The sequence below is a fragment of the Lethenteron reissneri genome, chromosome 9 (genome assembly GCF_015708825.2).
Source record: "Lethenteron reissneri isolate LAM-NWPU_2019-01 chromosome 9, ASM1570882v1, whole genome shotgun sequence".
Lineage (NCBI taxonomy): Eukaryota > Metazoa > Chordata > Hyperoartia > Petromyzontiformes > Petromyzontidae > Lethenteron > Lethenteron reissneri.
This window is the reverse complement of record NC_083787.1, coordinates 13,417,116-13,444,334: the sequence shown is the minus strand read 5'-3', so window position 1 is coordinate 13,444,334 and position 27,219 is coordinate 13,417,116. Positions and strand designations below refer to the sequence as shown.

General features: G+C 55.4%; 1 protein-coding gene across 1 annotated transcript in view; it reads right to left on the bottom strand.

Moving 5' to 3' along the window:
- The window catches only part of ZFHX3 (zinc finger homeobox 3), a 247,930-nt gene extending 221,276 nt beyond the window's left edge, over positions 1 to 26,654 (bottom strand). Inside the window, exon 1 of the mRNA XM_061548417.1 lies at positions 26,605 to 26,654. The gene's annotated coding sequence lies outside the window, so the exon portion shown is untranslated. The remainder of the gene's footprint in view (positions 1 to 26,604) is intronic.
- Positions 26,655 to 27,219: the final 565 nt, after the last annotated feature.

The window sequence follows — 27,219 nt, the reverse complement described above, 5'->3', positions numbered from 1 at the left end:
TGGAATGGGCGTTGGGATGGGCGTTGGAATGGGTGTTGGGATGGGCGTTGGGATGGGCGTTGGGATGGGCGTTGGAATGGGTGTTGGAATGGGCGTTGGAATGGGCGTTGGGATGGGCGTTGGAATGGGCGTTGGAATGGGCGTTGGAATGGGTGTTGGAATGGGCGTTGGGATGGGCGTTGGAATGGGCGTTGGGATGGGTGTTGGAATGGGCGTTGGAATGGGCGTTGGAATGGGCGTTGGGATGGGTGTTGGGATGGGCGTTGGAATGGGCGTTGGAATGGGCGTTGGGATGGGTGTTGGGATGGGTGTTAGAATGGGTGTTGGAATGGGTGTTGGAATGGGCGTTGGAATGGGCGTTGGAATGGGCGTTGGGATGGGCGTTGGGATGGGCGTTGGAATGGGCGTTGGGATGGGCGTTGGAATGGGCGTTGGGATGGGCGCTGGGATGGGCGTTGGAATGGGCGTTGGGATGGGCGTTGGGATGGGCGTTGGGATGGGCGTTGGGATGGGCGTTGGAATGGGCGTTGGAATGGGTGTTGGAATGGGCGTTGGAATGGGTGTTGGAATGGGCGTTGGAATGGGTGTTGGAATGGGCGTTGGAATGGGCGTTGGGATGGGCGTTGGGATGGGCGTTGGAATGGGCGTTGGAATGGGTGTTGGAATGGGCGCTGGGATGGGCGTTGGAATGGGCGTTGGAATGGGTGTTGGAATGGGCGTTGGAATGGGTGTTGGAATGGGCGTTGGGATGGGCGTTGGAAAGGGTGTTGGAATGGGCGTTGGAATGGGCGTTGGAATGGGCGTTGGAATGGGCGCTGGGATGGGCGTTGGGATGGGTGTTGGAATGGGCATTGGGATGGGTGTTGGAATGGGCGTTGGGATGGGTGTTGGAATGGGCGCTGGGATGGGCGTTGGGATGGGTGTTGGAATGGGCATTGGGATGGGTGTTGGAATGGGCGTTGGGATGGGTGTTGGAATGGGCGCTGGGATGGGCGTTGGGATGGGCGCTGGGATGGGCGTTGGGATGGGCGTTGGGATGGGTGTTGGAATGGGTGTTGGAATGGGTGTTGGAATGGGCGTTGGAATGGGCGTTGGGATGGGCGCTGGGATGGGCGTTGGAATAGGTGTTGGAATGGGCGTTGGAATGGGCGTTGGAAAGGGTGTTGGAATGGGCGTTGGAATGGGCGTTGGAATGGGCGCTGGGACGGGTGTTGGGATGGGTGTTGGAAAGGGTGTTGGAATGGGCGTTCGAAAGGGTGTTGGAATGGGCGTTGGAATGGGCGTTGGAATGGGCGTTGGGATGGGTGTTGGAATGGGTGTTGGAATGGGTGTTGGAATGGGCGCTGGGATGGGTGTTGGAATGGGCGCTGGGATGGGCGCTGGGATGGGCGTTGGGATGGGTGTTGGAATGGGTGTTGGAATGGGTGCTGGGATGGGCGCTGGGACGGGTGTTGGGATGGGCGTTGGAATGGGCGCTGGGATGGGCGCTGGGATGGGTGCTGGGACCAGAGCGTCCGAAACTCGGGACCGTGGCGTCTGTCGAGTGCCCCCCCCCCCATTACCCCACCCCCACCCCATTCCCTATTGCCAATAACTTTACGCCGAGCAACGGAGCGGTGACGTAGCGGTTAACGCACTGCGCTACAGACCTGGAAACCCGAGTTCGACTTCCGACGACGGCTAACGTCAGCGGCAAGTGATATCCGACCAGGCTGTATCAACCCCTACCCAGCGTGCCTTCCCCACATCTGCACTGACCAGCATGGTGAAGTATGGTCAAATAACTCCCAAGACAACACATATAATGGCAAATGGCATTTGTCAATGAGAGGGCAGTGAAATCACCACAACTCTTGTGCCAGGCTAGGTGCACTTTGAGGCCACGTGACTTGTCGAAGGACCGCTGGCAGGAGGTCACGGAACAGACCCAGGTGGTCTGTTCAATGGGTTGACTGACCGAGACGGCTGGCAGCTGCAACATGTTGTGCTGCCCACTGTGCCAACTCTCTGTGCTTTAGCCGCCCGGCGCTCCGTTCGCTGCTGTGTGTGCTAACTACATGTACACACACACAACGACGCATGGTGGTGCTGTATAAACCAATGGGGGCTTTGCATGGGGCAGCTGTGTGGGTTTGGGAGGGCGTCTGGCGCGGGCGTCTTCGGACCCAGGAGAGAGGGCAGCAATAAATCACACGCACGTCCCCAGGTGCTTATCTCTTCCACGAGGTTCACGGCGTTCCCTCTTTCATCCGCCGCGTCTGAACGTACGGCCAACGTTAAAACAAAAAAAAAACAAATGACGCTGCATATTAATAACGGTTATTTATGCAACCCCTTTGTAATATTCCGAGAGCGAGCGAGAGAGAGTGGGAGCGAGCAATTTGCAGAGAGACTTTGGGCGCCGGTGCAATGCGCTGTTCCAGAATCGAGAGGCTTAATTAGAAGCAGAGAGACGCCCCTGGTCTTTCTCGAACGACGGGAGGGAGCGCGGCCAAACGCACGCTGGACGCTTGCCGTGTCATTATAAACGCACGCTGAAATTTCAGCTCCCTCCCCCCCGCCCCCAATGGCCACACCTGCCCCTCTATAATTTGAAGCGGGCTTTCTTAAAAGGAAGGGGGTGGGGGGAAAACTTTGTCAGATTACACAGGGGGGGTAAAGCTGTGGCCGATGCATCAATTTAAACCCAGCTTCGAGTCCGCGAGATGCCCCCTACTCGCTCCTAACTGGGCAGCGACCGACGAACCCCCCCCCCACCCCCGACAACGAGCACGCTCGCCCAAAAGTCACAACGCAGAGTACTGCACGCTCGTAATTATTACGTTATCTATCTGTTTAACCGCATTCCGAACCTAGAAACCTCCGACAAATTCCTGCCCTCTCGTAGACAACCAGCGGCATTGTTGTGTACGGGGTGGGGGTGGTGGGTCGACGGCATCAGCGCTCCCTAAAATACAGTTAGTGTATAAAAAAGAGATTTAAAAATAGTGCTAGTTATATACATCTACGTATTCTGTGAAAACAGAACCCCCACCACCCCCCTCCCCCATTGCAAACTGACGACGAGTCCCACTTTAAACTGCCTCTTGCTCGAGGGATGAGGCGGGGGGGGGTGTTGATCCAGCCGAAGGGGGTTTCCAGTTACCGGTGTTCCCCCCAAGGTGCCCCCCACTGGTGCCCTCCTCCGCCCGCCCCAAGCCTGTCCCCCCCGGCGTGGAAGCCGTGCTGAGACGGAGGCTCGGCTGTTAAAACCGTCGTGGTGGGGATTGGGGGGTAAGGCCAAGCCACTCCGAGAGAAAACATCTTCGCATGACCGGCTCGACGACCACGCCTTCAACTCTGATCGAATTATAACAACAATAATTGTCGCGATGTTACGGATTTTGAGTTGGAATCGGTGAATTCCAGGCGCGCGTGAAGATAACGCGCGCTGGAACGTCGGGGAGGGTGCAGCTGCAAAGCCTTGCGGGAGGAATCTCAACCGGCAAAGTGCTAAGTGAGCTGGATTTAATTTCATTTCCGCAAAGCAAAACACGGGAGAGACACGAGCAAGGGGCTCTTACAAGCGGATTCGACCACAAATGAGAAAAGAAAAAAACCCTCCCACTGCACCAAGCAGAGGGCTCAGTGCACACGGCGAGGCTAATGCCAGCCTCTGACCTAACACGAGACGTGAAATCTAACCGCGCCGCCATTGCGCGGCCCCGTGAACAAATACAAAAACATCCAACCGCCTCGAAATTACACCTCATTTCTTTCCCCTGTTTTTCCTTCGCGTCGTTGGGTAAAAAAAAAATTACAATAATTATTATTATTATTTGTTCTGGCTACCGTTTCAAATTTATTTCATGGAACGCAGGCCAAACACCGGGTCCCTGACTGCCGGCTTGCCATCAGCTGTGGCGAGTTTTGGCCCTGGGAGCAGGCGCTTCGTCTTCTCCTCCTCCTCCGCAGGTCGGATGTCTATGAGCGCACCGCGAGGACGTGTTGGTGGCCAGGCGAGTGGGGCCACGAGTCGGCGGCGGTGGCGTCACGGAGACACGGGAGGGCCGGAGCGATCTCGGGGCGTCAGGGAGACACGGGAGGACCGGAGCGATCTCGGGGGATCAGGGAGGCACGGGAGGGCCGGAGCGATCTCGGGGCGTCAGGGAGACACGGGAGGACCGGAGCGATCTCGGGGTGTCAGGGAGGCACGGGAGGGCCGGAGCGATCTCGGGGCGTCAGGGAGGCACGGGAGGGCCGGAGCGATCTCGGGGCGCCAGGGAGGCACGGGAGGGCCGGAGCGATCTCGGGGCGTCAGGGAGATACGGGAGGACCGGAGCGATCTCGGGGCGTCAGGGAGGCACGGGAGGGCCGGAGCGATCTCGGAGCGCCAGGGAGGCACGGGAGGGCCGGAGCGATCTCGGGGCGCCCGCCAGACGCTCCCCCCGCAGTTTCCCGCTGAGCAGCGCGGCCATTAGTTTCTGCAAGCTGACGGGATCCAAAGTGATTTCTCTGGGTCAGCATAAATATTTGATCTCTGCCTAAACTCCGGCTTTTCCATCCTTCCCTGTCATCGGGTTTCACCCCCAGAAGGCCCGCGGACCGAGAGACGATGCCTTCATGCTTTTAATTAAACGGCGAACGTGTTTTTTTTCGCTCCCTGCCCGTTCCGGCCCAACCACGTGCGAACAGTCCGCGAGTAACTCAAGCACTCGCTTTGCGGGACTCTAAGGTGATAATCAATGGGCGTTGCCAAATCGCGCGTTGAGAACGTCTCGCGCGTGCAGCGAGTGGCCCTTATGTCGATCAGCCGCGGCAGCCATAAGGTTGCCATGGGGCTTATTTGACTATACTTCACCACATCCACACGCAACTCAACCGCCTATCAACCACCCACCAGGAACACTTTACGGACGGCAGGAAGCAGGAAGAGAGAAAGGGGTAAAATCGAGCAAATATTATTTTCCGCCGGACTCGGCGGCCGCATTGAATCATAGTGCACCCGGCATCCCGAAGGGTTCGCCCGCATGGAGGAGAGCCCCCTCTGCAGGGCTGAGAACACGGAGCGCGAGGGTGGGACGGCATCCGCAGCACGCGTGCAGCCACCCCCGGCCCCCACGATCATCCCTGGGTCCAGTGTCATCCGAGCCACAGGCCACGTGCTCAGTGCAAAGGAAAGACCAGCGGATAAGCTGCTGCTGCTGCCTCTACTACTGGGCTCTCTGTGATTTCCCCCGTAACACGCACGGTGACGAGACGGGAGAGACATCCAGACAGCATCACGTTTATGTGCTACACGAATCCAAATTGCATAGCACCTCCGCAAATAGAGTTTCAAGGTGTTGCTGACTCCTCGTTCAAGTCCAGGTGCAAGAGCGTCCCTTTTATCCTCTATCTGAGACTGACTGCCTCTCATGTCAAATAAATAAAAACCTGTAAACCTACACGGTGACCCAAAGCCTCACATAGAGACACCCATCGATTCACGCAGACACATCGACTCACATCGAAACCCACCTACATGCACCCACAGACAAACACAGATATCCTACAAATACAAAGAACCCCCGTATATCCTTAACAGACTGTTGGATGAAGTGCTGTGAGCGAGAGTCTATGAAGGCCGGCATGCCGCCATGTGAACCCGTGCCATCGTCGTCGTTGTAGTGTAGCTCCGCTAGCGGAGAGAGCAGGGACCGCGTACACCACAGCCGCCGCAAACCCTCACGCCCCTGCCCGCCGAAGGAACGCAGCGTACGGGGAGACGTACGCACGAGCGCGACCCATCTCGCTGGGGATTTGGGTCTGCGATGGTTAGATTTTTGTTGTTGTTGCGTTTGAGAATTTATTTTGCTGCGGGTCTCCTTGCAGACATCCTTCGTGGGGACAAGGTGGGCGTGCGCAAGAAGAGCAAGAACAATCTTTTTTTAAACGTTACTTTCATTGTGAGACCACCCCACCGATGAGACGACCTACACGGGTTTGAGAACGATCATTACGCACGCACGACAATATTGGGGCTTGTCTCCGCTTGTTATTATTGCTATTGTTACTAGATACCACATCGCTTGCCGCGACTGTTTTCGTTGGATCACGCCGGGGACTCCATGGAACGGTTGAAGGTTTTACTCAACTAGGTAATTTCACGTATTAAATATCTGCCAGTTTCACATCAATGGAATAAGGAAACTTATCTTTAGAACACCAAAAAACCTCTAAGGAGACAGGCGCACGGTCCCACGAGACGGCGCCGTGCGACGCAGAGACTGGTGACAACACGCAGCCCTCTGGGCCCACCGCTCGAGGGAGAGCTCCAGAGAGCAGCTCTAAGAGGGAATTCTGCGCACAAATCCTCACCGTGCACGGTGCAGTTGCACTGCCTGCGCGTGCGACAGCCGCTACGCACGCCGACTAACTGTGCCATACCCCTTCATGCTGGTTGCAACACAACGCGGGCGGCGTATCAATATAACCGCCGTGTTTTCCGCAGCACCTCCACTTTCATGTGCACATTAGGGCCGAGTGGGTGGGGTTGAAAGTGCCCGGGGAGGGGGGGGGGCGCAGGGGGGTCTTTAGGTCACCTACTTGAAACAAACGTGGGCAGACGGAAGCAAGAGAAAGCCCGGCTCCTTAGGTGGTCCTCATTCATGGGGGCCGCGAGTGGCTCTGGCTTGACCTTTCCAGGCAAAGAGCCGGGTCGCTGCTCCCACTTCTAACATGACGACGACGACGCCGGTCACACCGTTCACGCGTCACCCGCCTGCTCGCTCACTCGCTCACCCGCCCGCCCGCCCGCCCGCCCGCCCACCGACCCGCCCACCCGCTTGCTCACCCGTTTGCCTGCTCACTCTTTCCACTCGCGAGCCGCTCACCCTGTCATTCACTCGCCTGGTTAACCTTTCGCTCTCTCTCTCGCCAGCTCACCCGCGAGCTCACCCTTCCTCCCGCTTGCTCGCCCGCCACACGCCGGAGCCCGGTGTACGGGCTGGGCATGGGCGAGCGGAGCGAGAGAGAGGACGAGCAAGCGGCCGCTGTCCAATTTACACGGCAAGCGTCGCGAACGTTGCTGTGCGAAAGTCCTGGTAAGTTTTATTTTCAAACACGGTTGCTGAGCGCAGGCCCACGGGCGCTATATATCAAGTGGCCAGCAACAAACAGCACTCGTGAAGATGTATTCGGTAAGAGTTAACACGTTTCTCGAATTGAGCCAGGTTGTTATTACAAGATCTTGGGGGAAAAAAGAGATGAGGGGAGGAGGGAATTCCAAAGTGAAGGGTTGTGACCTGTGGTGTGGTGAGAGGGTGGGTGAGTTAATGAGTGGGTGAGTGGCGAGATGTCAACTACCTCGCCTGGCATACAGGAGGTCGTGGGTTCGATCGGCAGCCTGACACCTCTATATTTGGAGTTTGCATGTTTTCCCCATGGATTACATTGATTTTCTCCGGGTCCTCCGTTTTTTTCTCCACATTCAGAAACGTGCGTTCGGAGTATTTGGCTGCTATAAATATCCACGTGATAAGCCACTTCATTTGTGGCCAGATCGCTTCTGATATATTAAAAATAGTTTAGAGTGAATGAGTGAGTGAGCATTTGAGTGAACGAGTGAGTGAATTAAGGTTTTGCTGTGACCTGAAGTGTGGTGGTTGAGCGGCGCAATGGGGATGAGATGAATCAGTCTCTGGCTACACCGAGTCCTCAAAACGGGTGGAGGATGTTCAATGTCCATCCGGAGCACGGCAGAGGTACGGTCACCCCCGTGGCAGTGCGGCACGGCCGGCCTGGGCCCTGCTGCAAGGAGTTAAGTGGGTGGCCCCTGCAGTCCGTCATCCGAAGTGCAGCAGGGCGGCCACTCCCCACACTCGACATCTAGGCCACTGTGGCCACCGCTGTCTCGGCCAAACGGGCCCTGCACAGCAGACGTCTGTGCTCAATTCTAAGCTTCCTGTCCTTGATGAGAACTCATCAGACGGAAAAGTGAGTGCAGGAGTCGTAAAAAATAAGATAAAAAAATACACAACGTGAAAAGTGCTATCGTGACCACAGGATTGGTCCTCCCATCGTGCCTTGCACGTCACATGACATCACCACACTGCATGTATAGCCTTGGTTTCACACCACCAGCTCAATATTGTGGCCATGTTATTCCAGACAGCAGCAGCAGCATCATGACTCTATACCGGTTTCATCCTCGTTCGGAATAATCCGTTGAGGACGGCCATCATTGCTTACTGCCGCCGCCTTGCGTCCACGTCGCGTCCGCGACGCGCAGCGCCGAAGGGGAGGTGACCGCGAGCGGCCGCTCCACCCTCCTCCTCCTCCACCCTCCTCATTCAAAGCCTTGGAAAGTGACAAAATGGAGCGAATGGGGTTAATTAGGTACAGAGCGAGCCTTGTAAGCTCCAGGCTCATTGTGCGTCTCATTATAGCTTAGAAGGCTCCGGGCACTTTCGAAACATTGGTAACAAGCTGCAATCTAACTCCGAGTCGCTCCCTAACGCTTTTAATGAAAAATGTAAAACTGGGTCCCGCACCAAGCTGCAGCCGGCCAGAAGGTGGGGTTTGCCCACGGTGCTGCGATGCGAACGGGGAAACAGTTCCAACGGGAAGCGGTCCGACGCGGAAAAGGGGGGCGGCCGCCGTCATCCCCTGATCCCCCCCTTCCCCCCCACACACTTTTTAGAAGGCTCTCAGAAATCGAGATCCAAAATTTGCACTGCAGGGGAATTACGTTTTGCAAGATGCTCCAAGCGACACAGTTGCTTTCTGTTCTAATTTCTGTCTACTTCATTGCTGTACTGTACGTACTGTGTTTTGTTTGTTTGTGTCATTTTGGTGATCCAGATGACTCTTGCAAATGAGACTCGTCCTGCATGTCTCGCACTCTCAACGGGTTAAACAAACTAGGATTGAAAACTCGCACTTGATCCGAGTTCAAATTGGACTTCCACTGTTCAAGTCAACTTTCAGGGAGCCTACAAAACGGCCACACGGATGCATTTCCATCGCACGGTGGCTTACTCTCGCGCCACTCTGCCTGCCTGCGCCCAGTCCCCCCGGCGGTGCGGTGTTGTTGGCACGGGCACTGCTGCAAGGAATGAAAATGGGGCCTTACCCGTTTTTTTCCAATTTCCTCTCCCTCTTTGTCGCCCTGTGCCTGGGCCTCTCCTGCCAAGGCCCATTTTAATGCCGAGTGACACCCAAAGTGGCCAGTGCTAAGCTCACTTTGCATGCAACTTAGTAGCTGTTGTAACTAGTTGTTCTGTACCCTGTAACACCGTGTGCCGCATACGTGCAGGGTGGCACGCTGGGAACACTCGTGCCTTGCAGCAAGAAGCACCTGGGTTCCATTCCCGACTCGAGCATCTTTCCGCGTGGAGATGATCTCTCTCCCTGTTCTACGTGGGGCTCCTCGGGGTTCTCCGGTTTCCTTCCATCGTTAAACCGCCTCTTCTCTTCACCCCCCACCCCCCCCACACAATGTCACCGGCATTGGTGAAAACATCGCAATGCTGCAACACTACCTGCCAATTACTCGATTGAAATTACACGCGGCAACATCTTGCCGCCTTTTGGCACGATGAAACGTGGCACGAAGCTTCTGACAAAGGAGTCCTGAGACTCGGTGAGGCTTTCCCGGGTGAACAAGCAGAGTGACAATGAACACAATGAACACGACCACTGTGACAGAGGCCGGCCGCCGCCATCAGTCTCTACGTCAGCCCATTGGCCAAGATGGGGCTGAAACCTGTCTCCAACCACTGTTTTATTTTGACAGCCAGTGTCACGGCTCCAACTCACTCTCGACCCTTTCTCTCCGCGTCTATCCACCTGGTTAGATCCATCGTCCCCGCCTCCTATATTCCGTCCACGTCCCTGTGTGCATCACACACCAAGGTGTGCGTGGGCGGAGGGGTGATCCTGTCCCCTGTCCCCATCGTTCAGAACTCCATTTCGGCCCGTCGGCCCCGGTGCAGTCGCACCGCCTGCACACTCGACGTCTCCACTGCTGCCGCCCGTGCCCCTCCTCCGCCGGGGCGGTTCTCCCGGGATGAGCGGCCTCTGGGCATTGGGGCAGGAGCCCCCCGTTGTGCCGCTCGCGGGTCGGGAGGACAAAACGGCGGCGTCTCCTCGTCGAACCGGCCGCCGGGGGCCTCATGGTCCGTCCCCGCACTCGGCTCGCAGTGAGCCGCGCGTGCATCGGCGAGCGCCAAGGTTTATTAGAAATCGTGGAAATGTTTAATCATCGATATCGAGGAAATAAAAAAAATATCAAATCCGCAATGGGGGCGGGGTTAGAAACTGCACAAAATCCATGAGCTGCGTAATCCGCTCTCGGCCACAAATGAGCCGGACGGAAGCGTTTGTGCGAGCCCTGTGCCCCGGACAGCGCCTCTAATCAGGCGCTCTCATTTGGCATTCATTGCTTTTTGACACTGGCATTCAACTTCATTACGCGCTCCCTCCCCTGCGTGGCTGAAAGGACAGGGAAAGGTTAGCTGCGGATGAAAGCTGCGGCGCTGGAAGTTCTGGCCCACTTCACAGCCGGCCTTCAATATTTAACCCTTAAAATCTCGCGGGATCCGTCTCCCCGCCCCACCCCCCCCATTCGTCGTACCCCTCGGAGGCCCCCCACCGGCCGGCCTAAGGGAGCTACAAAACCGTTCCGTGCACAGCTCCGGATGTGAACTCGGAGAAAATGAAGTGACCGGTCGTCGATCTGCAGGAAAATGGCGGAAACGCAACACGATCGAATGCCGCCGCCTTGATGTCCGGTTTGCAACACGGCTGCCTGCCGCCAGTCCCAGGGGAATTTTCTTTTTGGAGCAACCCCCACCTCCAATGAGGACGAACGACTCGGCGCGTTACCGACGTCGGCACGACCAACGCCGCGCGGAGTTTGATAAGAGCGCGGCTATTGCTGGCGAAGTGCGTTGACTTCACTTCTGTGCGAGTCAAGAAATGCGGCACTTTCTTATCTATTACAACGTCGATAATAATTGCTGTTTTGCTGCTGGCCGCTTGACGGGCCCTGCGGCTTGCGCTCAGGAATTCTTAAAAAAAAAAATTGCCATGAAGAAGAACGCGGTGCAAATCGCGTGATGGAGTTCCACGTTTAACAAATCTCGACATGCAGCTACCGGGCCACGGTAATGACCCTCCGTCCCAGGAAATTGGTCATCACCACCACCATCACCACCATGTGTCCCTTCCGTCAGCTCATCAGCTCTCTCTCTCGTGTCGTCTCAGTTCCCAACCTCTCATAATCACCTTGCTCACTTCAAGAAACGCGTCACACTCCTCTCGCCGATTACAACCTTGATGGTGTTGCTGCTTGTTGCTGGCCACTTGGCGTTTTGGGCCTTGTTGCCTGTGGTCAGCGACCGCGTGTGAACGACAACAGCTTACCGGTGGTGACAAGAGGGCGCAAGGGGTTTCCAACGTTGACCTATGACCCTTGAACCAGTACGGTGGCTTCCTTCAGCCTCATGCCTCAGCTCATCTCGAGCTCTTGTCACGCTGACGGGGAATTGGGAGGAAGTCTGCCACAGAGTTGTGCAAACCAGGAGCGAAGCCTCACTTATTGCCTTGGGTTGGTCGGTTTGCCGCTTTGTTTCACAGGCTAGGAAAGGTTTTTATTTTAAGCCATAGCTGACTCTAGGACCCGGCAAACAGTGCGAGGGAGGGGGGGAGAGCAAAAGGGGGCACCACTCACGAGCGGGGGGCAGCAGTCGTGTCCGCACGCCAGTGTGGAACTGAACGAGGGAGGTGAAGACTCGGAGCAAGAACTCGGAGGCTGCGAGGTGTTGACCCTGCAACTATCCGAGTGCATTGGGGCAGTGGGATGAAAGCGAAGGCGCGGTGTGGTGGTGATATTGTCTATGATGAACTAAAGCACCTCCCCTGCCAACCCGGGAGGGGGAGGGGGGCTGCCCCTGAAAGGGTTGAGGGTGCACTCTTATTCATTATGGGGGGCACCAGCTCACCCAGACCCACCCCGTAGAGCCGGAGCTCGTGCGAGCGTCCGGGGCGTCGCCGTGCCTCCGCTGCCACTGAATGCCACCGGGTTTCTCCCGGGGCGCCCCGGCACGAGCAGCTCTCAAAAATGTCACTCTCACGGGGCCAGCGAGCCGATGCTGCCGCTGCCACATTGCCGCTGCTCAGTGGCCATAGCTATGCAGGCGGCGGTACATCTGGACCGGGGCCCCACGGGGAGGAGGGGCCCTGCCGATCATGCTGCGCCACCGCTGCTACCGACGACGACGATGGTGCCACGTTCAGGCTGGCCGTTGCCATTGCAGGAGCAATATCAGAGCAGGGACACGATCGGCATGAACTTCTGGTTTGTTGACGTCAACTACCCTGCCGGGTGCGGTCTTATCTGCGAGAGCCATTAAATACGGTAGCCGTGCGCCAAAAATAAACACAAACCTACGAGGGAAGAAGAAAAAAAAACGAAAATAAATCCGTGTCTTAGAGACGCACGCCAAACTCGTCCGTGCTGAGCGTTTCCAGATGGACCATCTGCAGCACGCGTGACTCACAGGGACGGCGCACGCAGGTGGAGCGAACTTTGAGTGGACTTTGTGTAACCGGCGCTGCGGGCCAATCGCCGTTACATCAGCGATCACAGCACCCGCGCCGACGGGGCCGCTGGGGGGGCTTCAATGGTCACGCTTTTTAAAAATACGTTTTAAATAAGCAGAATAATTTTTCCCTCGCAAAAAAAGTGTACAAATCATGAGCCTGACCCCATGTAAAATTGCGCACCCAACAATAAAATATATAATCTCTCTCTGTATGTTATTTTCCTCTCTCTCTCCCTCCCTCCCTCTCCCTCCTTTATCTCGGCCGCCTCCCGTGAATCACGAGTGACGGCCGCGCTGCACCGGCTCGCGGGAGACGCCTGCCTTTGGTCGCGCCTCGCGGTGGCCACATTTTTTTTTCCCTTTCCCCGCCGCGGCCTCTCTCCCTCCAACGTTTGTCATCCGAGTTTGAGACGGTGGCAGATTTTCTCGACGACGCAAACTCGGCGGGGCTTCACGCCGCCAAATCGCGGCGGCGGGAGGGAAACTCCGCGTTGGTTTTTTCTTCTTCCCCTCCCCATCATCAACCGTCATTTGCATCGGACGTCACTTCCAATCGCACGCCACAGGCCCCGCGATCCTGGAGGCGGCCGACAAGAGAGAGAGAGGAGAGAGAAAAAAGTTCCGACTTCTCCCAATCATTATTCGGCGCGGGTGTTCGTTTTCTCCGCCAGTACGGAACAAAAGCAGTCGCTGAAGCGACATCGGCACGCTCACGTCGCGCGAGACAGTTTTACTGCCGGAATTCCGTGAGGCGTGGTCGCAAACGGGACAACACGAGCACGGAACCACGACAATTAAACGTGTAAATCCAACACAATTACAAATAACGAGCGCTCGCGGCCCGCGCAAACTCATTATGCTGAATCCTCTTTACCGGCCGGAGCCAGCCCATAATATCGGCCTAACGAGGATGTATTAACATCTGATATGTGTTTAACAAAGGTCAACGCTATGAATAATGAAACAACACGGGGCACAAAGCAAATCTTTATACTCTGAGAATATCTTACGTGTTAAACTATACGCTTCCCACACACACGCACACGCGCGGTATATAAATGAGATTGCCATTTTCGTATTCGCTTTTTTGTGGGGCTGATGAGAGTCCTAGGCGGGGCCAGCCTTGTCTCTTTATTCGGCAATCAGGCAGCTGCAGCTCCGATGACACCTCGCCGATCTGTATCAGCTACCTCCGCCCTTATCGGCCAGCCACCATTCCCATACATTTATATTTCTATACAATGGAGGAGCCGGGGGTGAAACAATTTACCCGCGGCCGCGGCAGGAATATCATTAACTATCCAAGTCGGCTCATTTTATACCGGCTTTAAAGCGCTATTACATGGTGGCGTCTCATTGAATTTCATATTTTCAGCCTCACTCATGAAACATTTATTCCTTTATCATCCAAAATAAAAGATATATTTTTTTGGCCTGAAAAGTTGGCGGTGTATGCCACGTGCGACGGGCCCGGTCCTTATCGCTACACGGTTAAAATTCAGCGTTCGGTCCCAAAAGGTCACCGGCTCGGCTCGCGTTGCTTAATTTGCCCTCGAGCCCCCCCCGCGGCCGGACAGACTGGGACCAGGCCGGAGCCTATGGCCTGCCAATAAATGGCACCCGTCTTCATTTCCACTCACGTTACGGCGCTCGAGTCATATCAACGGCGGAGGAGCACGCCGGTGACTCACAAAGCCTCGGTGCTCTCGAGGTACGACGCCTCGCGATCCCCGTAACGAACGAGACCACTTCTGCGATTTAATTCGTTTTTTCTGCCTTAACTTTCTTTTACATCTTTACATTTCGCATTCCCTTTTTATAAGGATTATAAACATTTACAGCTGTTGGCTGTTTGGTTTGCGCTCAACGTAAGCTGCTTTCCGCGAGATGTTTGAAGTTTGTGACGGAGCGAATCAAAGGCGCTGCTCGCTTTAATCCACCGCTCCCCGTCCGGAATATTTAATCACGCTTTTGATAATTCTGTCATTCGTACGGCAGACAAAACGCGGAAGCTTTAAAAAAAAAACACCATTTCATCCCTTTTCATTACGCTTGCTATCAATAGTATTTCATAATTAATGAATTGCAGGTTCAGACTGAGCAGGATTGCTTTTATTCACATAGCAGAGAATCAATATTTTGGCCACATGTGTGATTCATTACCCTTAGCCTAAAACCAAATTTACTCTTGTAATTAAGTTACTGTAAAGCAAGACTTTCTCCGGCACGCAACGTGTCGGCTCCGTGACGAAGACCCATCTGTCTCGAGCCGGCAGCGGCGCCGGCTTCGCCATTGCGAGCGCTGGGAGCAGTTCGCTCACTCGCTCGCACGGCACCTCGCTTCTCACGCCGCAGACACACACGCACGTGCAAAAAAGACAAAGATCCCCCATATAGCCTATAACAGACTGTTGGGGCAAGTGCTGTGAGCAAGCACCTATGAAGGCCGGCATGGCGCACCAGGGGGTGGGTGGCCAAAACCACGCCTGGCCGCCTTTGTCTCCACAGTGGTGATATTTACAAACCGCACCAGGTACTCATTTGAGGCTGAGTCAACCTAGGAAAGGCCCAGGACCGATTCAAATAATCGTACTGTTTTTGGCCGTGAGCGAGAATTAAACTCAGGTAGCCGGGTTTGTAGCGCAGCGCGCTAACCGCTACACTACCGATCCCCACACCTACACACACATCCACGCACAAGCGCACAAACACACACGCGCACACACGCACGCGCCGACTCCACAATGCACACAAGTAACATGTACCAGCCGCCTTTGTCAATTCACTGCTGGATGAGGGCCGCCCCGTGAATGTGCGGGCTCCGAGGTTTCTTTTTAGCGCACGTTACCACGCTGGTCGGTGTTGACTGGAGGAGTTGGGGAGCGTAGATTTGGGAGCAGAGAAGTACAGCACAGTAATGGGATTTGCTGAACTGCCCTCTGCCGCCTACCGCTTATCCCCGCAGCCCCTACGCCCACCTGCTCGTGCGTGGCCATTGTCCGTGCAAGCGCTCTCCAGGCCCGTGCCGGCTTAGCTTGTGAGACCCGACGGAGACCAGGCGCATCGCCGGCGATTTCATCATCGCCACGGCCCTGCGATACCTGCACGCGGAGGCTCGCACGCGATTCCGAATCGTTTAAGCTTCCACATGCGCTGCGCTTTTTCACGTCAGGTACGTTCAAGTACAATTGGCGTTCTGCCGCGTGATAAAAAATGTATTTTGTATTTTTTGTACACAGGGCCGATACAGCGAGCGGCGCACGGGGGCCGAGCGAGTCGGAATATTTATGAAGTGAAAACCGAGAGCACGGGCCTCCGTGCTCGCTCGCTCGCTCCGTCGGCCGGCGCATTCGTCAAGGTTCAGTGTTCCTGCGAGCGCTTGGGTCTGCAAAGCCCCGCGTGACCCCCACAAAACACGCGTGGGCATGCACACCGGGCCTGCTCACACCCAACGCACGCGTTACAGAGTGAGAGGGGGAACGGCCGCAGCAGCAGCAGTAGATGGTGGAGTTGGGAGTGGGCGGGGGGGCGATATTGCCGAATTTTTAACATGGCCAGTTTAATGCTTGACAATAACGGCACTCCTAAGGTGTCCAGGTAAGCTGCTGCGGCATGACGGTGAGCAAGCGCGCCGGAATGACAATGGCGGAGGTCGCCGGTTTTCGTTTCGATTTCCCGGCGTGGCACTTAAAACATTTGGGCAAGCTGTTGTTTTCATCAACGTTTTAGTTGATCGGCAGGGAGCGCCCGGTGGGGTGAAGTGTGTGGGCACTCCCACCACCTCGTACGAGACCTCTGGCCAGCGTAGGGCTGCCAACCGTGACGCAAGTAAAAAATTGCAGGGCTGGATCTTTATCTTTTCCTAAGGTGCCCGAGTAGGTGAAGTCATGGGAAACGTTGTAAATCAGAAAGGGAAACATTTTAAAGAAAAATATGAACTATTTTTTATTTCACCAGGTAAGGCCCACTGAGCTATGTAGCTCTTTTTTAGAAGCGACCAGGCCACGAATGATAGCTCAACGAAGTGGCTTATCATGTGGAAATTTATAGCAGCCAAATATTCTAAACGAATGTTTCTACATGTGGAGGGAAAAACCGGAGGACCCGAAGAAAAATCCACGCGACCACAGGGAGAAAAACACGCAAATATACAACAGCCATCAGGGTCGGGATGGAACTCACGACCTCTTGTATACCAGGCGAGGGAGTTAACATCTCCTCGCCACCGTGGCGACCTAGGCGGCCGAGGAAACGAGCCCTCGGTGGAGCTGCCGATTTTGACAGACGGTGGGTGGGGGGAGGTGCGGTGGAAAAAGTGAAACGGCGCATTCATAACCCCCCCCCCAAACACCTCCCAGAAAAAAAAATTGGACCAATCCACAATAAATGTACAAACACACGAATGCAAAATCACAGTTTTGTCACATCCCTTATCCGGCGTTCCATTCCTTACAAGGGCGACGCAGGTTACAGCCCCCCTCTCTGCGCGTGCCACTTCCAATGCGCTCACCACCCGCTCATTCCCAATCCACAGAATTTCCATCTGAATCTAATAAATGCCGCTGAGCCGCTCTCAAGTGCAGGGACATGATTTGACATGTTTTTAAACTTAGTACCGCACGCGTTCTATAAATCCAAGTCCGCTCAACTGCAAAGAATCGTTGTGGAGAAATTCCACGTAAGTTATGACATTTCATTTCTTCCACACTCTACGCCCCCCCACTCCCAACCCGGCCTCCCCCCCCACCACGCCTGCATCCCCCATCCTCCGCCACCCCCTCCTCGCGAAACCAAGCGCTGAAGAGACAGTTACGGTGGGCTGGACGGGCAGCGCTCATCTTCCCGCACGGCAAATGGCGAGAGCATTCCGCGGCCATTACAGCTAAATGCCAGCCCCCGTGACAGATGGCCACAATTCTGTACCTACTTATAACGTGTCGCAGGGCCTGCCGGACGGAAGGCGAAGGTGTCTGCTCGCTTGGGCTGCGGTGGCAATTACCTGGCCCGCCACCCGACACATTTTACCGCGGAAGATTCAAACGGGCGCGGTCGTTTTTTTTCCGCTAAAATTCCGCAAAGAACTGGCGCTTTGTTCTCGGACCGGAGGGAATATCAGAGCGGACGCGCGCGGATCTGCTGCGCGCTCCTCGGAATGGCGACACGCGCGATATCCGACGCGCTATGAATGCGTCGCGACGCACGCGAACAGCGTGCCGAGCCGTGGACGGCACTCGCTGGAAGCTGTACGCAAAACGAGGCCGAATGCAAGGATGCGCCCGTCACGGTTTTCGGACCGGTTTGTTTTTTGTTGGAAGTTGAGGGACTGGCGATGCCCTAGCCGCCAAACGTGTTGGGCGCACGAACATCTGTAACTCGTGCGCACGCTGGCGCGCACGCAACCATTCTCGCACGCGCAGAGACAATCGCAAACACCTACGCAAGCGTAATATTTTCGTCTTGACATTACTCAATGCCACAGCTGCTTGTTTTACACAGACTAATTAAATTACCGACCAACTATGCTTCCCCTTAACCCCTTTATTTCCTTCCACTTCACCCATTTGAATTTAATTTCCTGGCTGACAACATGTCAGAGTTCCACCGCAACTTCCTGCGAACCTGAGCACCTCTGGGGTTTCTTTTTTTTAAATAAAGGGCAAAGCAGCCTATTCACGGCATTTGGGCCATTCCATCAATCAATCAAAATCACATTTTTTTTCTTCATCCCCACGTTCGCCTAATGTGTTTGACTTTGCTCTAAACGAGCTCCGTATTGCCGCGCGGCGGCTGCTGCGGCGGCGTTGGCGGTGCACACCTGACATTTCCCTCGGGAATCTCATTTTGGGTGATGCCGCCGGAGACATCGACTCTTCGGCGCAGATTGCTTTCGGGGGCAGTTGAACGTTCGCACGTGGCATTATTCAACGTTGTCCGTCCGCTCGTAAACTCCGTCGTGAGCCGACGACGTCCTCATAATTTACCTGCTTTTCTTTTTTACATGTACTTCCCCATTGTAAAATTAGGGGGATTTGTGATCGCAGGACGCTGATAAGTGTTCCGAGCGCGAGTACCAGCCGTGAATTTTCGCATTCAACGCAATTCACGGTCGCAAACCGCGAACTATGCCAGGCACTATCGCCTGTTGCACTGCCTGCGCCAGCCACGCCGTATACGGGCACTCACAAACACCCTGCCCACCTCCGTTTAATTCCGCCATGCCGGCTAAATTTGGAACCCGGTGTGCCATTAAACTCAAAGAGCCGCCAGAGCTCATCGAATGTCCCCAAACACGACCGCACAGGGGGACCGCGTGTGCATGTCCGCGACACGAAGGGCAGTGCAATTCGGCGGAGGTGCGCCGAAGAAGCAAAGCGGAATTAAAACAACCTCCCTTTTTTTTTGGTAATGACTCCTGCAGGAGGAATACTGATGCGGAGCTCGCTGCGCGATTGCCCGTGTTGAATGAAAGGTGTGAAATGATACTTCCACGGCCGTGAAGAAGGGGTCCCCCCGCTTGAGTAAGGTTAAAGTAAAAAATAATAAAGGCAATCACAACACAGACAGCTGCAATAAAGTGTGTGGGGTTTGAAATGAAAAAGCACTCAAGTTGTGATGGCCGAGCCCCGACCGCTGGCTCTGCCTGGGTCGGGATGTCTCACTCGGTTCCCCGATTGTTCGAGGGTCAGTGGCGGAGACGCCGGCTCAGTTGAATACATTTCAAACATTAATTATTCTCCACTTTCCTCCACGTAATAAAACAAATGTTTCTGAATCCTATCTGCGGTCCCCGTGGCAACGGCACAGCAGAGATTCTTTCATCAAAAAGCAGAAAGAGAATTGGATTATGGCTCTCATAATTTCCGAACACTGGCCGACCCCACAGGATAGAAGGGATGAATTTTTTCGTTTCCTAATGGCCAAGTGGCAGAAACTAATCTCGTCCCGGTGTAACCACATTACATGCGTTTACTCCTGACTCCACCTAATCTCTGGGCCATTGGTCACAGCTCGGGTTAAATCCGGTCAGGCCCAAGCAATGCAGCCACGGCCTAAAGCGACGAGTCCCCGGCAGTCATTTGGCCCAAACGGCCATTTGTTGCCATACCACACGCCCGAGCGCCAGGCGTCCCCACGCCAGCGATCCGCGTGGGATGCCCACGACAGCAGGGAGAGGGAGAACGAGAGAGGGGGTGGCGGCGGTGCTGTAATGGCACCGGGGGAGGTGGGGGGTGGGTGGAGGTGGGCGCATTTGCGTATACCGCATGCGAGGGCCACGCAGGTGTGGCAGATTTTCCGTGGTTGAGCTGGCTCATGCAGATTTGTCTTCTATCAGCCGACGGAAAACTGCGACTATTCAAATGAGGCATCTGAAAATAAACGGCTGACAGCCGTGGCGTCCACGTGAGCCGGCGGGCGCCCGCCGGAGGTGGCGCAGGGGATCCCCCCCGGCCAGCGACGGGCAGGGTGGATCCGCTGACGTAATCCGCGCGGGACGGCCGCCCCGACGTACCCGCTCACGTCGGGCCTAGGGCACGTGTCTCGATGATGCAAGCGCGCGCCTCCCACTGCCACGCCGTGGTGGCGGCGTGATGGATTTCCGACGAGAGCGCTCCTCCGTTTATCTTAACGAGGGCGCGGGCACGCGTGCGCACGTGCGCGCGCCCGCCCGCGAGCGCACCCACACGCAAGCAAAGTTGCGCGGCGACGGGACGGCCGCCGCCTCGGAATTTACACGCAGGAGCGGGTACACGCGGTAACGAGCGGCAGTACAATGTGCGGACCAGACGCAAAGCAGAAGGCAAGATTTGGCAAGGAGCCAAAGCCAATAGGATGAATTACAGCGCCGCTTAACTGTGCAGCATTGATCCTGCCACTTGTTTTCTGAGCAGCAATTGGATCTCCCTCTGGCTTTTATTGACAGGGGGAATTTCCTCCACGTTGATCGCAGCTACCGAGTCCCACGTCGCTCCTCGGCGCCGGTGACGGCCACGGGCGACCGGCCGGTCCCGGTCCCTCTCTGTCGGCGCCAGCCTCTTGTACGGAAAACCGCCGTGTCCGATGGGAGTGTGCCACGGTCCGTGTGGCACGTGCGTCCGACCCGAGCCACCGCCGCCGTCCAACTCCCTTTGTGTGCGAAGAAAGAAGAAGATGGAACCGTGCCAAACTCGTATTGGGAAGAGAAAAAAACCTAAGCGGTAATAATGAAAACGAAATTATGCCCCCCCCCCCGATCGCATGAAAGGACGGATTGAATTGGCGAGGGCCGGGGATGGAACCAGCGCGTCCGAGCGAGCGAGCGTCGTCAAGTCGGGGCACTTGGTCAGCGCGCGGCTCGCCATCGCTCCGGCGGCGGTCGCTCACAAAGCCGCGCTTGTCTCGGAATTGGCCCACGCGGGAAGATGCTCACGCCGGGGCCGGGGTTATTTGAAAATGGCAACGGAGAGAGAGAGCAGCGGAGTGGAGGTGAATGCACACAGCGCGGGCAATTAAATTAAACATGTGATGCAGAAAGACCGAAGGCGAGCGGAATTTTAATGCCGCCGCACAATTCGCGCATGCTAATCGGCAGCGCGCGACGAAACCGGGGGGGGGGGGGGGGCGGCCCTCGCCCGGCGCAGGGGACCGGGCGGCCACCAACGGGGGGGCCGCTGTCTCGGCCGTGCGACGGAGCACGCCTTCGCGCCCCCCAGCCCCGTCTTGCTTGTCATTTTAATAACATCTCCACACCACTTGGATTCTTATTACCCGTCATTTTCTTTACGAGACGCAGTGGCGGCCGCCCCGGCACAATTGCTCCCATATTTTATTTTGGTTAATGTCCTCTTCTACTCCTGCCAGGGAGCTCATTTGGCGGGCGGCCCCGCACTATGAATTTTGAGTGCCGCTCGTTTCGCACCGCGCCTCGGCCTTCGGGAAGACACGCAGCCTCGGGCTCGCCGAGCTGGGCCGTCATTTCCACGCCCCCATCCCCCAATTGTTAGTTTTTTGGTGCGACGCGGCAAATCGCCTCCTCGCGCCCGGGGTTGGCAACGCTGTAATTCTCGCTGTCACAACCCTCGCGCCGCATCGCCTTGGGCAAGTCAGGAAACCAGACAACCGCAAGCTGCACTTGAAATTGCCCATCCTAAAAAATCTAACCGCAGCCAAACTAGCTGCTGAAAGGGCACGACTTTACAGACCGAAAATATGTCGCTAATTGCTAATTCCACCTTGAGTTAGCGGGGCACGTCGATATACCGCCGCTGTGGCCATGGCGCTTCCGCCACCGTCGCGCCGGATGAATTACAAACGCACGGGGAGAGAGGTCTGAGCGCGAGCACTCACAGGGAGCTCTTTCATGTCCGCGCGCCGCGCTTAACCGACGAGACGCCGGGCGACACGCTAGCGCACAGACGGGAGCTGTCCGCGTCTCGCTCCCAGAGGTCGACGCCTGGGGTCGGTGCACAATCACACGATCACTCGATCACATGATCGCACGATCGCTCGATCGCTCGCACGACCGCACGCACGATCGCTCGCACGATCGCTCGCACGATCGCTCGCACGATCGCTCGCACGATCGCTCACGGGCGGGCGCGGAGGACCCCGTGCGATGGGAGCAATGAGAGGATCCCCCGAATATTTTAAACGACGACGCAGAAACCATATGAATGAGGGAATGAATAAAAAATAAAATGAAAGGCAGCGGGGTTATTATGCTGTGCATGTTTTGAATTAGTGGAAGAACATTTCATAAAGGTTACTGCGGTCCCAGCGAGAACAAAGGGAGAATGAGACTACAGGGCTCAGGCCATTACAGTGCACAGCTCTCTAAATCAAAGCATTTATAACACTAATAGAAAAACGTATTTTCATTTTAAGAATTTATTTTTGTAGGTCCGAAGTCAAAATACCTCACGAGTGCCGCAGCGCACGACACAAACAAAAGTAGCTGCGGTGGACAGGGGAGGCAGGGGGCGTGGTTGTGTGTTTTTGTTATTTCATTACGTCTCCCCTCTTGGCCACGCGGTGTCTGCGCAGCGCGCCACTCTGATCTGGTGATGGGAGGAACGCGGCCGGCCGGGTAACGGGCGCTCGACGTGACACGAGGCGCCGCGCTGACGGAAGCCACCTAGTGACGGCGGAGCGCAGCAGCAGCAGCGGCGGCAGGAGCAGTGGCAGCAGCAGCAGGAGTGGCAGCAGCAGCAGCGGCGGCGGCAGGAGCAGCTGGAGCGGTTGCAGCAACAGCACCCGCAATGGCAGGGCATGGAAGATGCTCGGCGTGTCGCGGACAGCACGTCGATGAAAGTCGCTTAAAACCGATTCTCGTACTCACGACTCGCAGCGTAACGCGGGGAGGGAGAATCCTTTGTTATAACATTCACACGAGTTTCAACATAAACGTGACATCTAAGGCTAAGGGAGGGAATACAAGTTAATTCTTTTTTCACTTTTGTATTCTTTAAAAACTTCACCGTAAATATCCCTCGAGACGGAGCGTCTCATTCGCAAAAGGGTGTCGATGGATGTACTCACAGCGAACACGGAAGGACGCGAAAACAGAAAAAACATTGTCGGCCCCTGATTTTCGTAACCAGTTTCGTCACAACGCTTATTGCCTAAAAAGGAAAAGCATTGTAGCTTATATAGCGAAGAGTTTGCAAATCTATAAGAAATGAACGATTGATTGAGACGGTGTGAAGAAAGAGAAGCAATGCAAACGAGACGGACAATCCGATTTGCAAGGTTGGCTACGTACGGTGCCAAAAAAGTTCAACACTCGTGCGTACAATCCACACAGACAGCATCAAACTGTGGCCCGGAATCGTGACAATTGATCAAATTGCCAGAGAGCGGTGGTGGGGGGGGCGTTGTGAGGGGGGGAGGCGAAATAATTACACGCCCATCAAATACACAGCTGCAGGCTCCACACCTCCTTTGTCTGATTAGACAATAAGACAAAATAACAGCTCACAGCCCGTGGTCAATCCACTGCTGGATGACGGGCCCTCCCCCCACGCCGTGTCAGTCACGGGGGATCCTTTGACCGTACCTGTACGAGGGCTCATTCATGGAGTTGGCGAAACATCCCAATGTAGAACCATAGAGCTTGGGAACAAATCGTTGGCGCGAGTTCAGGCTGCCTTTTTGCTCGTCTGTGGCTTCCTACGCCTCTGTGCACGTTACAAATGCAACGGTGCTGTGAGGAAATTTGCACCAATGGGGCGCCACGGTGGCGAGATGTTAACTATCTCGCCTGGTATGCAGGAGGTCGTGGGTTCGATCCTGACCCTGACGCTTGCCGTATATTTGGGGTTTGTGTGTTCTCCCCGTGGTCGCGTGGATTTTTCTCTGAGTCCTCCGGTTTATCCCTCCACAGTTAGGAGCAACGTGCATTTGGAGTATTTGGCTGCTATACATTTCCACGTGATGAGCCACTTCGTTGAGCTATCATTTGTGGCCAGGTCACTTCTGAAAAAGAGCTATACAGCTCAGTGGGCCTCAGCTGGTCACATAAACAGCACTACGGAGGCAGCAGCGAGGGTTGCTGGATCACACAACGATGTTATGAAACTCCATTCCTGTGGGCGTCACGGTGCAATAACCTGACTTGCCAGGAGAAGGCGGGAGAGCAAAATGTGAACTCCATTTGTTCCATCTGTGTGTCTTGTCGTGTTGCCCCCTCGCAATTGTGGCTTTTCTCCGTCTAGTTTGTCTGTTGTACTCCCACAAACACCGCTGTGCTGAACTAAGGAGTTACTAGTTCAGCACACCGCTGTGCTGAACTAAGGAGTTACTAGTTCAGCACACCGTTGTGTTGGAGAACAAATGTTGTGGGTGTACTCTACAACACACCAGTGTGCTGAACGAGTAACGAAGTGGCACGTTCTGTTAACGTGACAAACCTTACTAATTGGACGTGTCGGGTCGTGGCAGGTTTAACGAGGAATTTATATTTACGCGATCTAACCCAAAAACAAACCACTATTACGGATAATATTGGTCGCGAAAGCCCTACTACTACTACGAGTTAAACTCATTATAATTATTATTACTACTCCTCCTCGCTGGTCAGTGTGGTTCAGCAGCAGCAGCGGCAGCAAGGACAAAGCTGCGAATGCGCAAGGATCGCTGAACGCCGAGGTAGCGGAGTCTCGTCGTTTGCGAGGCTCGTCCTCTTGAGAACCGGGGAGCATTTTCCTCTCCACGAGAGGCAAATCGGGGGGTCCTCATTGGAACGAGCGTTCACTTCCTGCGAGCGCGGGGCTGCGAGCGTTCGCGAAAACGAGCGGCACAGACGGCCAACGCCGCGGCCCAGCGCGGCGGCGCGGACGAAACGCCGCTCCCACAAAAGCCATGTGGTTTAGTGGCACCAAATCCAGGCCATTTGTAAATCCACATAAAAGATAAACAAAAATTCGAGGGCGCGGGCGCACACACGGGGGTCGGCGGGAACCCCGGCGTTTTATACTTTACAGCAAACACAGCAGAAGCCGGGCGAAACAGACTCTGGATAAAAGTTTGTGATTTTTTTTTATACACATGGAAAGAGAGAGAGCACTTTCACTTAGAATTCTGGCAGAATTGCGCCTGGATTCTGAGAGTCATTGAGTTCCATCAGGACTTCAAAGGGTCGTGGCTGCGGGATGGAGTTCTTTCTTGTTAAATGGACTCCAGAGTCACTGGGTCGGTGCCTCTCTCTGCCCGCTGTTGTTCACACATTAGTATGGGCTACCTTTGCTTTAGTCCCTGGAATTAACGGAGCGATTCCTTCTCTGGCCTTTCCACTCAATCGTTAAGATACCAGGGAGAGAGGCACAAAAAAATCGGGTTAGGACATGACTTAAGTCAATTGATTCACCGAATTGTATTAGAGAAAGTGGTAAGTATGAGTTTCTCTATTCCTGTGAACTGAGAACTTTATAAAACGGGAAGTCTATCGATCGGCCCGTATTGATCACGGAGAAGAAAAGCCAGCGCCGGTAATGAGGATGCTCGGCGAGGAGCGCCGGCAGAGCACGAGCCACGCGCAGCCGTGGCACAGGTGAAGGAACCGCGGCTAATGAACTTTTCCCCCACGCGGCGTCTCCAGGGCTCCCTTGCTACGACAGCGCTTGTCCGTGTGTCTGTGCGCCCACGCATCTGTGTGTTTGTCCATCTGTGTGTGTTCATGTATTTATGTGTCCATGCACCTATACATCCATGCGTTGACACATCTGTACGATGGTATATCCATGCGTCCGTGTGTATCTGAGAGTTGGGAGTAGTGGCGAAGTGGTTAGCGCGCTGAGCTTCGAACCCAGTGACCCAAGTTCGCTTCCCACTCTCAGCCAACAACGGTGAAGGACATCTGAACTGGTCTTGGGCCTCCCCGAGGTTGACTCAGCCATAAATGGCGTGGTGTGCAAACATCAGCACCGGGGAGACAACATCGGCTGGGTGTAATGTTGGCGTGTGCCGTGGTGGCTTTCGCAGTCCCCCCAGGATAGGTCCTCGCTAACGGCACTCGCTCCTGTGCGTCCGTGTGCATGTGGATTGGTGAATTCCCTTTGTTCGTGCGTCCAGCCATCTGTGGGTTCGTGCATCTGAATCTGAACCTGGAAGAAAGCCCTTCTCTTTATTTAATCTCAGTCTCGTGCCAACGGCCGCACCTCGTGAACGCCGCGCCACGGAATGTTTTCCTGGCACGAGGCGACCTGCACGGGGCTCGCGATATGCGAAAGGTCAGAACACACGTCTGTGGCGGCTGTCCCAAAGCCAAATACATTTATGGGTTTTCTGTGCGTGTGTGTCTGCGTGAGCGCATGTGGGAGAGAGCATTTGTGTGCGATGCAACGTGACCGCCTGAGTTACAGATGAAGGCTCAACCGTCGCCTCCTGATCAGAATAACCTTTTGATACACACAGCTACGGCTACGGCAAAAAAGTGAAGGGGAGGACAAGGTGGCAGCCCGAGGAGGAGGAGGGAGAGTGGGCGAGGAGCGGAGTGGACCGGAGCGGGGGACTCTGGGACCGGGGGTGGGGGGCATCAATATGGAGAACGAGCCGAACTCACCTGCGCCACCGTCTTGACGCGCTGGACGCGTCGCCACCGCCGCCGCGTCTAGGTGCCGACGGCCGTGACGCAGAGCCGCCCGGGGACGGCTTTCGTTTCGCTCGCAGTTTGCACGGCGAGGCCGGGCTGCTGGCCGCTTGGGAAGAAAAAAATAGAAAGCAGAGAAAGAAAATTAATAAATAAATACGGCCTTGGACCAATTCGAGTTGGGAGGGGCCGACTCCACCAATCGCACCTAAATGACTTTCCTTTTCGGCGTAATGGTGCAATTACTGCGTGCGAGGCGCCTTTTTGCGGCACAACCTGCAGGGTTAATTTTTCTGTATGACAAGGCAATTTCCAGCGCATTTCCATTGCTGCAGGTCAGCGCAAGTGGCCGGGGAAAAATAATTGCGTGTCCTCAGTGGGTCGGAAACTGGTCGGGCTACAAGCGCACATCAGGAGGGGGCCTAATCGCTGCTGGCCCGGGATTTCAGATTTGGTTCACGGCTCACCGCCGCTGCCGCGGCCGCCGCACGCACAAACGAGGCGGCGCAAGCAAGCGCGGGGTTCAGAGGACGGACGCGAACCGACGTCGCACGACGGCTTCTCCGCGGCGTCCCGCCGCAACGTCGA